Here is an 11,425-nt window from a genome sequence, read left to right as displayed (position 1 = left end):
GGAGGGAGAGAAAGAGAGAGAGAGACTTTTTAACCTTACACCACGGACAGTATAGCTGCAATTAATTTATTAAGCTCTACCTATCCATCCACCCCTAGGAACCTCCTGAAAATGGGTACAATCCCATTCAGGACAAACCAGTAGACAATATATAGAAATGCTAAATAAATCATTGAATTCCATATTAACAAAAGTGTTGTGAAGGGATGCATACTGTTTTATTTGTTTAATGCAATTACTTAATCGAGGCTTTTTATTCCAAGCTTTCCAGTAAAAAAGGTTAATCACTTGTTTAATTTTCTATAAATAATGAGAACACTCACCACGTCAAATATCTAAATATGCTAGGAAAAAACTAAGAAATGCAGATTGCATTAAGTCCTGCCTCCTCTGCTTGAAGCCACAGAAGTGAAAACAGGCTATCTGCAGAGAGCACCTGCATTAATAAAACAATGTGCTGGATTTGCCAACCAGTATGGTAAACAACTTCAGCAGCTTTTATCTGTATCTCTTGGGACGAAAAATAAAAGCCATTTGTCAGCAATGAACCTTGATTAAATACTGCAGATTAATAAAAGGACTGCAGAAATAGTTGAACTAACTATGTACGTCCTTTGGGTGGAACTCTGAAACCACTGACGAACCATGACTCATTGCTGAAACATGCAGTTCAGAAGGTAGGATAGCTCTTGTGTAAAGCATTGTTTTGTGTAAGAAATTAAATGCTTTTTTCTTTTTTTTTTAATATAGCCAAAAACTACACCTTTGAAGAACTGTAATCACAAACAATAACAGTACTTTACTGGCCCACTTCAGCAATAAACTCAAGCATTTCTTCGTTAATAAATGTCATATTTAGGCTATGTAATGAGAAAAACTTTAAAGAGAGCAAAACCATACTATTTGTAAGAAATCTGTTAAGTGTAATAAGCTTGCAAGGTTTCAGTGTATCACCAGAAACTGTCAGGAGAAGAAAAGTCAGAGTTCAGGAATAACAGGAATAGCAAAGGCATGATGTGGGAGCACGGGATTGGGAGTGCTGTTCTTCAATGGTGCTAATTGTGACTTCTGACTTTATCAAAAAAGTATTTTATCGATGTCACAAAATGATACTTTATATCAGAATGTTTCTGCCTTTTGAATTAAATGTTTCATGAATGAATCAAAAGTCAATCAATGTTCTTGGATTTAAAGAAGACAGAAAAGTAAAACTGTGTAAGAAGAGTTATGGTACCAGATATCTGAATAACAGTATCAATGATGCATTATTGTTCTTTATCTATGGCAGTTATATAAATACAAATGTCTATTCTTCCAGCTTGACTTGTAGAGCTTTTAGATACCCTCAGAGTAAAACTGAAGTCCATACTATGCCAAGGATACTGGTATGATGTTTTCCTAAAATGGAGGACAACCTGTAACATCTGCAGTTCTTTTTTGGCTAAGGAAGTAACCAACAGGTATGCCCTGGTGTATGCATATTACAGGTGTGATGTCCATCTGCCCCAGTGCTCTAAATTCATAATGGACTTTCTGTCTCAGTCTTGTAGAAGGGGGACTAGTGACAGCATTCTAGATATCTTGGGAACAGACTTAGCAAGATACAGATACTATTTCTGTTCAAGACCCTTCCAAGAGGTAAATGTGAAGTTTGGAGAGAAAGTGCCACTCTGTTAAGAGCATAACCAGAATAAATGGTATGTGAGTAATGGTTATAGAGCAGAAAGATCCACCTCCCCAATTAGCACAATAGATCTCCCATGTCAGAAATGAAAGGGCACAGGCAAGGAGGAAAGTGAGTGGAAGCCTACACCACAGCAGTGATAGTGATATTTTTATTCAAACAGCTGCCGTTAATGGTGAGTACACTAACACAGCTGTACTAAGCTCATCATAATGATCACTGCTGCAGGATCATTCCTTATTCAAAGGAAGAATATTAAAGCAGTTACCTACTCTGCTGATAACCTAGCTGCAGACTGGGGGGCGGTGAGCAGTTACAGCATGCCCTGATAGGACTATCTGCCCTACTTTGCACCTTATAGTCAGCTTATAGTGTTTGAAGACGGTAAGAATAATAGTCAAGTAGCTGCCTCACATTTATGCTGAACTAAGACATTGTAAAAAAGCTGCTGTCGTGGCCACTACTGTGGTAGAACATGCCTTTACTTCCCCTTCCAATGCTTTTAAATGATGTTCCTAACTGGCAGAAGTGCAGTTAGTGAGCCATTTAGAGGGTGCTTGATTTGACAGCATTTGTCTTGCTTAGCTGATATAAAGCCATCAAAAAACTAACTTGTCTGCCAAAATTGCGTAGATGTTTCATACCTGGTGCATCCACAGTTTGTGCATATCCAATAAATATAAATATAACAAAATATTCTATCTTCTCCCCTTCTGAAAATGAAAAGAGTGACCCAGTCTATATAGAGACCGATGATAAAATACTGGTGGGAGGCAAGGGCGCCTGAACCATAGGGTGGCCGGGAGGGAGCACCCCCCCACACACACTTTTACAGCTGGAAAACCTGTAACGATATGGATGCCGCGTGAGTGCGCACACTTACGTGAATTTTAAACACAAAAGTGCACGGTTCCTGCCTGAGGCCCTGATCACATCATTGCTGCCAAACTCAACACCAATGGTGAGCTTAAGGCTGTGCTTTATGCTGTGGCTGATGATGCTCCGTTTATGCTATTTATGATGCTGGTGCTCCGTTTATGCTGCTAGTGCTCTGTTTATGATGCTGGTGCTCCGTTTATGCTGTTTATGATGCTGGTGCTCCGTTTATGCTGCTAGTGCTCTGTTTATGATGCTGGTGCTCCGTTTATGCTGTTTATGATGCTGGTGCTCCGTTTATGCTGCTAGTGCTCTGTTTATGATGCTGGTGCTCCGTTTATGCTGTTTATGATGCTGGTGCTCCGTTTATGATACTGGTGCCCCATTTATGCTGTTGGTCCTCTGTTTATGGTGTGCGTGTGTGTGCAAAACCAATGAACAACCTGGCAATGGTGACATGATAAAGTAGCAAAATGCAATAAATTTTAGATAAACAAACAGATAACTAACTTAATAAATAAATAAATGTATAGTGCTGTGGCAAACAGGCTTCATACAACTACAGTAATAACAGCAATAGCAACAAAAAACATCCCCCCCACCAAGTCTGGAAAGGTTGGCTTCCTCCACCAGCAGGATATCCTACTTGCCACTATTTGTTCCTCCACCTTAAAATAGAAATAATGTAGTAAGGGGTGCAAAATATTTATGATAGCAGAAATATGTGTACTTTACTTTTCAGGACTGCTGTACTTTTACTGTGAAAATAAAACTGTTTCTGTAATGAGGAGACTGCCTCTGCTAAGCTCTTATTCTCATGGGTAGAGGCAGTTTAGATGGCAGGTGTCTGCTTCACAGATCACTATATTTATCCTGGCACTGCTTATCAAACAGGGTGATGCCTATATCATTATTCACCGTGCTAATAAACACAGATTCTGTTGTAGGTGTATGGGGTATGATTCTTGCTTTAAGTGTAAAATGTCATGGGCTAAAATCACAGACAAGCTCTGAGGTTTGTGGTTAGCATGATGGTTAAGGAGTTTACCTCATAGAAAAGAAATACAGAGTATGATCCTCACCAATGAAAATTGACTAAGCTTAAAATGGTTCACAAAGGGCAGGTAGCCTAGTAGTTATCTATGAACCTATGCCAGTCATTCATTTTATACACAGAACCTCCATGTTATAGAGGTGACATGTCTGGCATACAAGGCATCCCCCAACCTAATACAGATGGACCTACTGAACATCAGCAAGTCAAATGGCATCAGAAATACTCAGTCCAGTTATCTAAACTGAATGCTGTGGAGATATGGATATATATCAAAGAGACTACCACTGTTCCAGAACAGACTATCCATAAAAATAAAACAAAGCTCATGCCTGTCCATATTCAAATGGAACTTGGATCTAAGGATGGATAATAGAAAAATGTACTCCAGGATTGCCCCTCATGCCACTAATGGATAGAGGCAGTTCCTAAATGCTGCATCCCTTACATGGGTCCCCTCCAAATTATCTATGGTATGATCACAGTTATTCTCACTAGGGCTAATATACAATTATCAGCCATGGGATAGGTAAGTCCAATCAGAAAATGTTAATTCAAGTACCAAAAGTGAATTGGCTAAGCTTAAAGTGTCTTTCAAGTGAACCTATGTCGTGGTAGCAAATAGTTATAAAAATGTCCCTTTTTAGATCACTAAGTGCCCTTCTCACTCTCTGCCCCCCCCCCCCATTCTTCAGCGGCTTCCGGCATCTATGGTGGGAGGAATTAGTTCTAAAACTTTGCCCCCTGTGGATGACTTTATATGGGGATTAACAAATAAGAGTCACTAAGGTTGGTGATTTGAAAGGGACCAAAGTAATTTTTTCCACCATTGTTAAGGTCCCAGTGAGAGTACATAGACATCTTATAAGGTTACCACCTGTCCCATTTTGTGAGGGACAGTCCCTCTTTGGGCAGTTGCGTCCTGCAAAAAAAAAATTGTAAAAATGGTAAATGTCCTCAGATATTAGGGCAAAATTATTTCCTATATTTTATGTAATAGTTGCATAAAACAGTTATTCTGTACCTGAAACATATAAATGTTATACGAAACAGAATAAGCAACTAAAATGCTACAAGAATAAGCTTTTATTTATGCAAAAAAGTGAAGTTCTGTCCCTTGTACTTGCCGTGGGTATGTTTTGGCCCGCAAAATCTGATGTTTGTACCGCAATTGTCCCACTTTGGGCATTTGAAAAGGTGGCAACCCAAACATCTTAGGGAGACTGAAATTATGACTTTCTTCAAAAATGATTAAGGCTATAAGCTAATAACAAGCTGCTTCCTTTAATCCATGGTTTGATTCCCTAAGTTGCCATTTGCCTACTGTGCAGCTCTAAATAAGACATTTAAACAGGCAATGCCCATGAAAAATGACATTTGTGCCCAGTGGGCTTATCTGTTAATAAATAAATGAAATTTATTTCATAAAAAAAAAAAACTTCTTCATAAAGTGTGAAGACAAGGGGGTCTATGAAGAGGCAGGTTGCAATAGCTGCTAGATGTACCTTGATGGATATGTAAGATAAACCACTAAAAAAAGAGCTTGTCTATATTCTCTAGAGATATAGTTTCTACTGCTGCAGTAAAGAGGATACCTTCAGAATCACACCTTATAGGTAATCTTTTCATTTTACAGGTAGGATTTCGTAGTGACTGGCTTCCTATAAAATGAGCAGCATCTCCTCAGGGAAGTGGTTGCTTATGGGTACTAAGCTGAGATTGTCCATGCACTAGCCTGAGACTGTTTAGGTTTGGGTGCTCTAATGACCTATTTTATTGTGTTAATAAGGTGCATTATTTTGATGTGCCAATGGATTCTCCTTGCTCATTTGAACTACATAACAAAATCATGGCTGCCTTGCCCAGAGAGAGGCTACTAAAATTACCCTTATTTTTTAATTTATTGTCATTTGACATACTATAGAAGGACAGGAAAGATAAGAATGTATAAAACAGTCCCCACAGCTAATGATGGAGAAAGTGTTCAATACCCCAAGTCCTGTTGCATGGGACTTTTTTCATCTGGTAATTTTATTGCGATGTATTTAGAATTATTTCTGAAGTCCCCCATCTTTGTAATAAGTCTTGGAATACTTTTCTGTTTCACCTACACTCATGGCTGATGGAGGAGGACCCCTCTCCTGAGCTGGTCCATCAGTGAGCTAATAGAATGTTTGTGACTAGGAGACACAGGCCTTGCTGTAATACTGGTTCCAGGCCATCATAATCAGTCTGTATAGCATGTAGGAGTTTGTGTCTACTTACGTCCTTATGTACATCACCATGGTGGGTTTTTTTGATACCCTTAACATGCTTCAGTGCCATACAGCTCCAAAGTCAGCAGAGAAAACATCAGGGCCATCACTGTATTGTGTTTATGTGGAAGATAGCCAGAGGTATCATGAAAACTGAGGCTGACATATAACACTGTCTTCATAAATGGTGTTGCTGTAATTTGTGTCTTTTACTCCATGAGGTTAAGAATCTTCCACTGAGGCAGAAAAATCCAGCTTGTGTTTGTGTCATGCACCTCCCTTAGGGAGATCTTCAATGTTGCTGGTGCTATCCTGGATTTTGTAAGCTTTAGGAAGATCACAGGTTGGTGAGGTAGTGGATGCTGTATTGCAGGGCTTTCTGTAGTTCTTCCTAAAAAGGTGCCTGAATAAGATAGTTTTCTAAGCAGGGGTAAATGTATATCACCTAGCATCCCCAATAAGTGAATATTGGTGAGCACTCTGGGCACTGTGATAGAGTCATAGAGGGTGATCTGTAGCAGGCCACAATTTCCATTGCAGATTTGCCCAATGTTAGTTGCACATGGATGATCTCAGAGGTATCATGCTGTACCACTAACCTGGAGGTGTAGGTATCCTTGATGAATATGGATACACCCCCTCCTTTTGTGTTTCAGTCCATGTTTTGTGTCCGAAACGTGTGGTATGAGTTGTAGCCCAGTAGTGCTGGGGTGCTCTCTGGAGCCTTGAACCAGGTTTTAATTACTGCACAGATGTCGACATTCTCCATACTGAGGAGTGCTTTTCTATTTCAACCATCCACAGCAGCCATTGGAAAAGAAGTTCTCATCTCTTAACTAGAATATCAACTACCTATTTTCACTCCCACCTCCAAGAAAAACAACATCGCAATCCAGACAGTTTCCAATAGTATCTGATAATTCATTAATACAAACTCACCCCTCTGAAAAATTTCTGAAGACTGAAAATGTGCAGATGTGATTTCCATTCTTGAGACTGAGAGCAAGACAGACCCTGAAAACTATAAATTTGTCAGTGTGACTTTAACTATGAGAAAAGTCATAGTATTGTTGTTGAATGAAATAATTTTAGAATATATTCATATCTCATATATGTATTGATGTGTACATGCATCCAAATACAGGAGTTTTCTGCAGTCATGTCAAAAACATACAAAAAAAACCCTGGACGTATCAAATGTATAACTGATTGCAAAATGAAAATAAATAGTTTCCTTCTGTGACTGGCTAACGAAAACCTTACCACTAGCTTCAGGCATACTTTATCTGATGAGTGGCAGTGTTATAGAAAGGCAGTGGCGGCTAGTGACTTCAAATTAAAGGGGGCTGCAGGAGACAGCTGAATGGGTGGGGCCAATTGGATGGGGTTTGGCCAACTAGAAAGGGGTGGGGCTATGCTCAAAACCACATCAACTGGAACTTTAATGAAATACGCTGCCCTGGGTGCCAAACCGTCATTATGAGAGTCCAATTAAGACAAAATGAAGTGTAGAAGAAAAAAATATTTCAATGCATTGGCTGCATGACAGCTTACTTAATATCTAGATACAAAACACCTGAACAAAGCCAATAATGAGGGAATACAGTCCCCAAACATATTCAGTGAATTCAGTTCTCACCATAGCTCTCAACCTTAGCACAAAACACCTGGATGAAGCCAATAATGGGGGAATACAGTCCCAAAAATAGAGACAAATTTCAAATAGCCATCTTATAAACTTAGAAAATAGCTAGAATAAAAGGTTTTGTATTACCATGTACTTTCTGAAGAATATGAAGTCTAAAATTCAAATGCCTGTCATTTTTATTTATTTAACATTTGTTAACCAGGAAAGTCTGACTTGGACCAAAAAAGCCAATTTTCAGCAGAGGCCCAGGGAAAAACACTCCAGACAGATGTCTTTGTAAGATGGGAGGACACCAGAGCACCCAGAGGAAACCCACACAAACAAAGGTTGGACATACAGACTCCACACAGAAGGCACCCCAGCCAAGAATCAAACCAGAGAACCTGTAGCTGTCAGACAACAATGCTACCACTACACCACTGCACTACTAACTGTGTAAGGAAAAAACAAATACAGAAACCACAGATTTTATGAGGAACAGAACATAACACATATGAGGCAAAAATCTGCAAATGTTTTACAAATGGTGATGGGTACAGAATTCAGGCTCTTGCCACTTGCATGCAATGTACAGGGTTCAAGCCCACCACCATGTATCTAGCCACCATTATATAGCAACTGGGGAATTTCACACATGCACATATTCTTTCTGCAGTATCAGTTACCTGAACTCAATGAGTGTTTATCCTCAGTTAGTCCCATTCAGTGTTTCCCGAGTCCCATGCAAGTGAATGGCTGGTTCCCCTGAGAGAGTCTAGGCTCAACTGTTCTGCCAGCTGGTTTCCTCATGAGAGAAGGCCCCAGCCTGCAGACGATGCAGTCTAGAGTTCTTCTGTTCTATGCGGTCATCACCGCATAGACTTCTGGGCATCTGCAGGGCAGAGATGCCTTCCCCCCCTATCCAGACTGCCAACACAGCAGTCTGGAGTTCTGCGAGTTCCAGGAACTCCAAGCATGCATGCACAGAGTTCCGGGACTCGTGATTTTTTTTTGTTGTTTTTTTCTTCTTTCTACAGCTGGGGGGCTGCAGTCCTAAAGCATGAGCCACCCCTGTAGAAAGGGCTTTTCATAAGGAAAAGATTATATGGAAACATATTATATATACATATAAATACATAGGATGCAGTTCACTCTGTCTAATAGCTTGTTGACAGAGTATACAGCTGTGGAAATAGATCAAAAGCACTCTTTATCAAAAGCTAGAGATGTTGAAAGGGGCAAGAGTGAGTGTTTGTGGTTACAATAACTGTTGCATTGCGTTTTAATGCCCTTCAAATATCTAATTAAGTCCTTCTATCTAAATATCATCTCACCACTGCACTAGATTTCTAAGGTGTGCTAACCTAACCCCTGACCCTAACCCCAACGCTTTACCTCATATTATAAAAAAAAATAACATTACCACTAACCAACTATCTGACATTTGATGCAGAGGATTAAGGAGCAGTTAACCAGCTGTTTCCTGTGGTCCAGTGGTCCAGGGTTTGATTCCCTTAGCTTCCATTGCTATGACTCTGAATAAGTAATTTTACTTGACAGTGCTCCCAGGCTGAGTCTGAAAAAGGTCCATGAAGATCAGTTTTGTATCCCAGTCAACATACCCAAATTATATAAAATAAAACCAAGACACTCAAGCACACTTCATAAACACTAACACACACACTTAAAACTAATTATATTCCCTGCCCTAACCCCTTTCTTTAATGCTAACAATCAGTCACCATATACTCCCCATTCCTAATGCCAAAACTTTTATTGTATTATTTCTATATTTGTTATTTCTGAAAATGTTGGCACTGAATACACAATCCCACACTTACCATAATCACAAATACTCGATCTTCCTCCTCAATGAAGAGTGCTTTCAATCTATTTTCACAACAGTACAGTCTAACAACAAACCAACTATTCAATAAATTTTGCCATATATACTAAATGGATTCCAGTCAGGTAAAGGGCAGAGCTCCTATTGGTATCTCAATTCACTTTGTTAGAAGCTAAAGTTACCATAAGAATTTACGTCTTCAGTCCCAATAGTCAAGATTTCAGTGGAATTTTACCTGAAACCTAAAATAAATGAACCAGGCACAGTTAATATATACTAGGTCAAAACTCCTTTCATATAGGACATATAACCTAACACCATTAATTACATATTTCCCTTAATAATATCCAACTTACAAACAAATCTGGCAGAGCTCAATTGTAACCCTCTCTATTCCCCACTTTACTGTACCCCTCTCCTTCATTGACCCTTAAAAATAAATAAATAAATAATATATATATATATATATATATATATATATATACACACACACACACACACACACACACACACACACACACACACACACACACACACACACACAAACATATATATTTGTAGGAATGTTTGTGCATACTGTAAATATATACTAGAACTATTTTATTAACTCATTGCATACTGCCTTTAACAACTGATTTTACAGGTGTTATCTGCTATCTCAAATAACTTTGTTTGTACTTTGACAACTTCTAAGTTGCACTTACTGCAAGTTCTGTATTTCTGTCTGCTGTATCTGAGATGTGTCTGAATCTGGTTTGTTGTAATCAAGACCATGCCCCAATCAACAAATTTAAACAAATAAATACATAAATATCTGGAAACCATTGGTCATAGTGCTCAAGTACTATGGATTTACAATACGAACGGCATACCAGACAGCTCTAGTGTTTACTGATAGGATAGCCAGGATATTAAGTCAGAAATTAGATGTGAATGGGACAAGGACAGGCAGTTTATAAGGTACTATGCAGTAGACCAGTGTATAAATTATTAAGAGCTGAGTGAGCGCTGGGATGGTTGTGTGGGTTAGACATTAGCTAGGCAATAGGACACAGAGGGTAATTACTCTGATAAAAAGATAGTATAATAGTATAATATAATGTGCAAGCCTAACTTTCCTTTCTTTTTCCTAAACAGAAGAAGAGTAGAATTCAAATGGCAACAACACAAACTCACAGCCTAGAAAAGGCCTTCAAAGAGTCTGCCACCAATAAATCAACAATCAAAAACCCTATTCCTTACCCATCTATCCATACTACATTTAAAATGAGGCAATGACTCGTATCACCTTATTATAATGTGTAACATATTCCACAACCTCCCAATATTCCACAACCTACCAGCCAGAATATGAAATGAATTGCTTAATAACATGGTCCTATGAGGGACAGCATTGACCAACACATCATTATTTCTAGTATTCAAAGAATGTTCACCTTTATTAATACCAACTCCTGCAGCAAATAAATAATGATAGATACATTCATGTATCATTATCAAATCCCCCCTAATAAACCTATAACTTAGGGTACCACAAACAAAGCACTCTGAAGGTCCCTCCAATAAACGAGCAGTGTAGACACGGGAAGAAAGCTTTACTGTGACAACCACAACACAAAACACATAGATTTCAGTGCACATTTACTTGAATATAGGTCAGTAGGTCTTGGGCTGGGATAACTACATTTATTTCCATATTTCTGTCTATCCCTCTCCATTTTCCTCTTTTTTCTATTTAAAATATTTTTACATGTATTGCCTATCTGGTCCCTAACTTCAAAATATTTCCTCTTGTATTCATCTAAGGAAAACAACAAATCATTGATAATACACTCATTCACCTTTTCAATGCACTCCATTAGGGCACACATATCTTTCTCATTTTGCTTAATAATGGCCTTCATTAACTCAATTCCCCATTTGTCAAAAAGGCATAATAATTCTTGATGAAAATCGGAATACTCATCCACATTGTTTGGAAATTTCCAAACTCTCAAACTCTTTGGTCAATACATACATAAATACATTCATTCAAATATGAGTTGTCTATGTCCAATGCCTTGTATTTATACATTAAATCATT

General features: G+C 38.6%; 1 long non-coding RNA gene across 1 annotated transcript in view; it reads left to right on the top strand.

Moving 5' to 3' along the window:
* The first annotated feature begins 469 nt into the window (after nt 1-469).
* LOC122804113 overlaps nt 470-11,425 on the top strand; it is a 31,872-nt gene continuing 20,916 nt past the window's right edge. The window contains exon 1 of the long non-coding RNA XR_006365185.1: nt 470-677. This is a non-coding gene — a long non-coding RNA (uncharacterized LOC122804113). The remainder of the gene's footprint in view (nt 678-11,425) is intronic.

This window comes from Protopterus annectens, chromosome 6.part0 (genome assembly GCF_019279795.1).
Source record: "Protopterus annectens isolate FY-2018-M chromosome 6.part0, PAN1.0, whole genome shotgun sequence".
NCBI lineage: Eukaryota > Metazoa > Chordata > Ceratodontiformes > Protopteridae > Protopterus > Protopterus annectens.
Note: the sequence above shows the minus strand (reverse complement) of the source record. Positions and strands in the feature narration are given on the sequence as shown.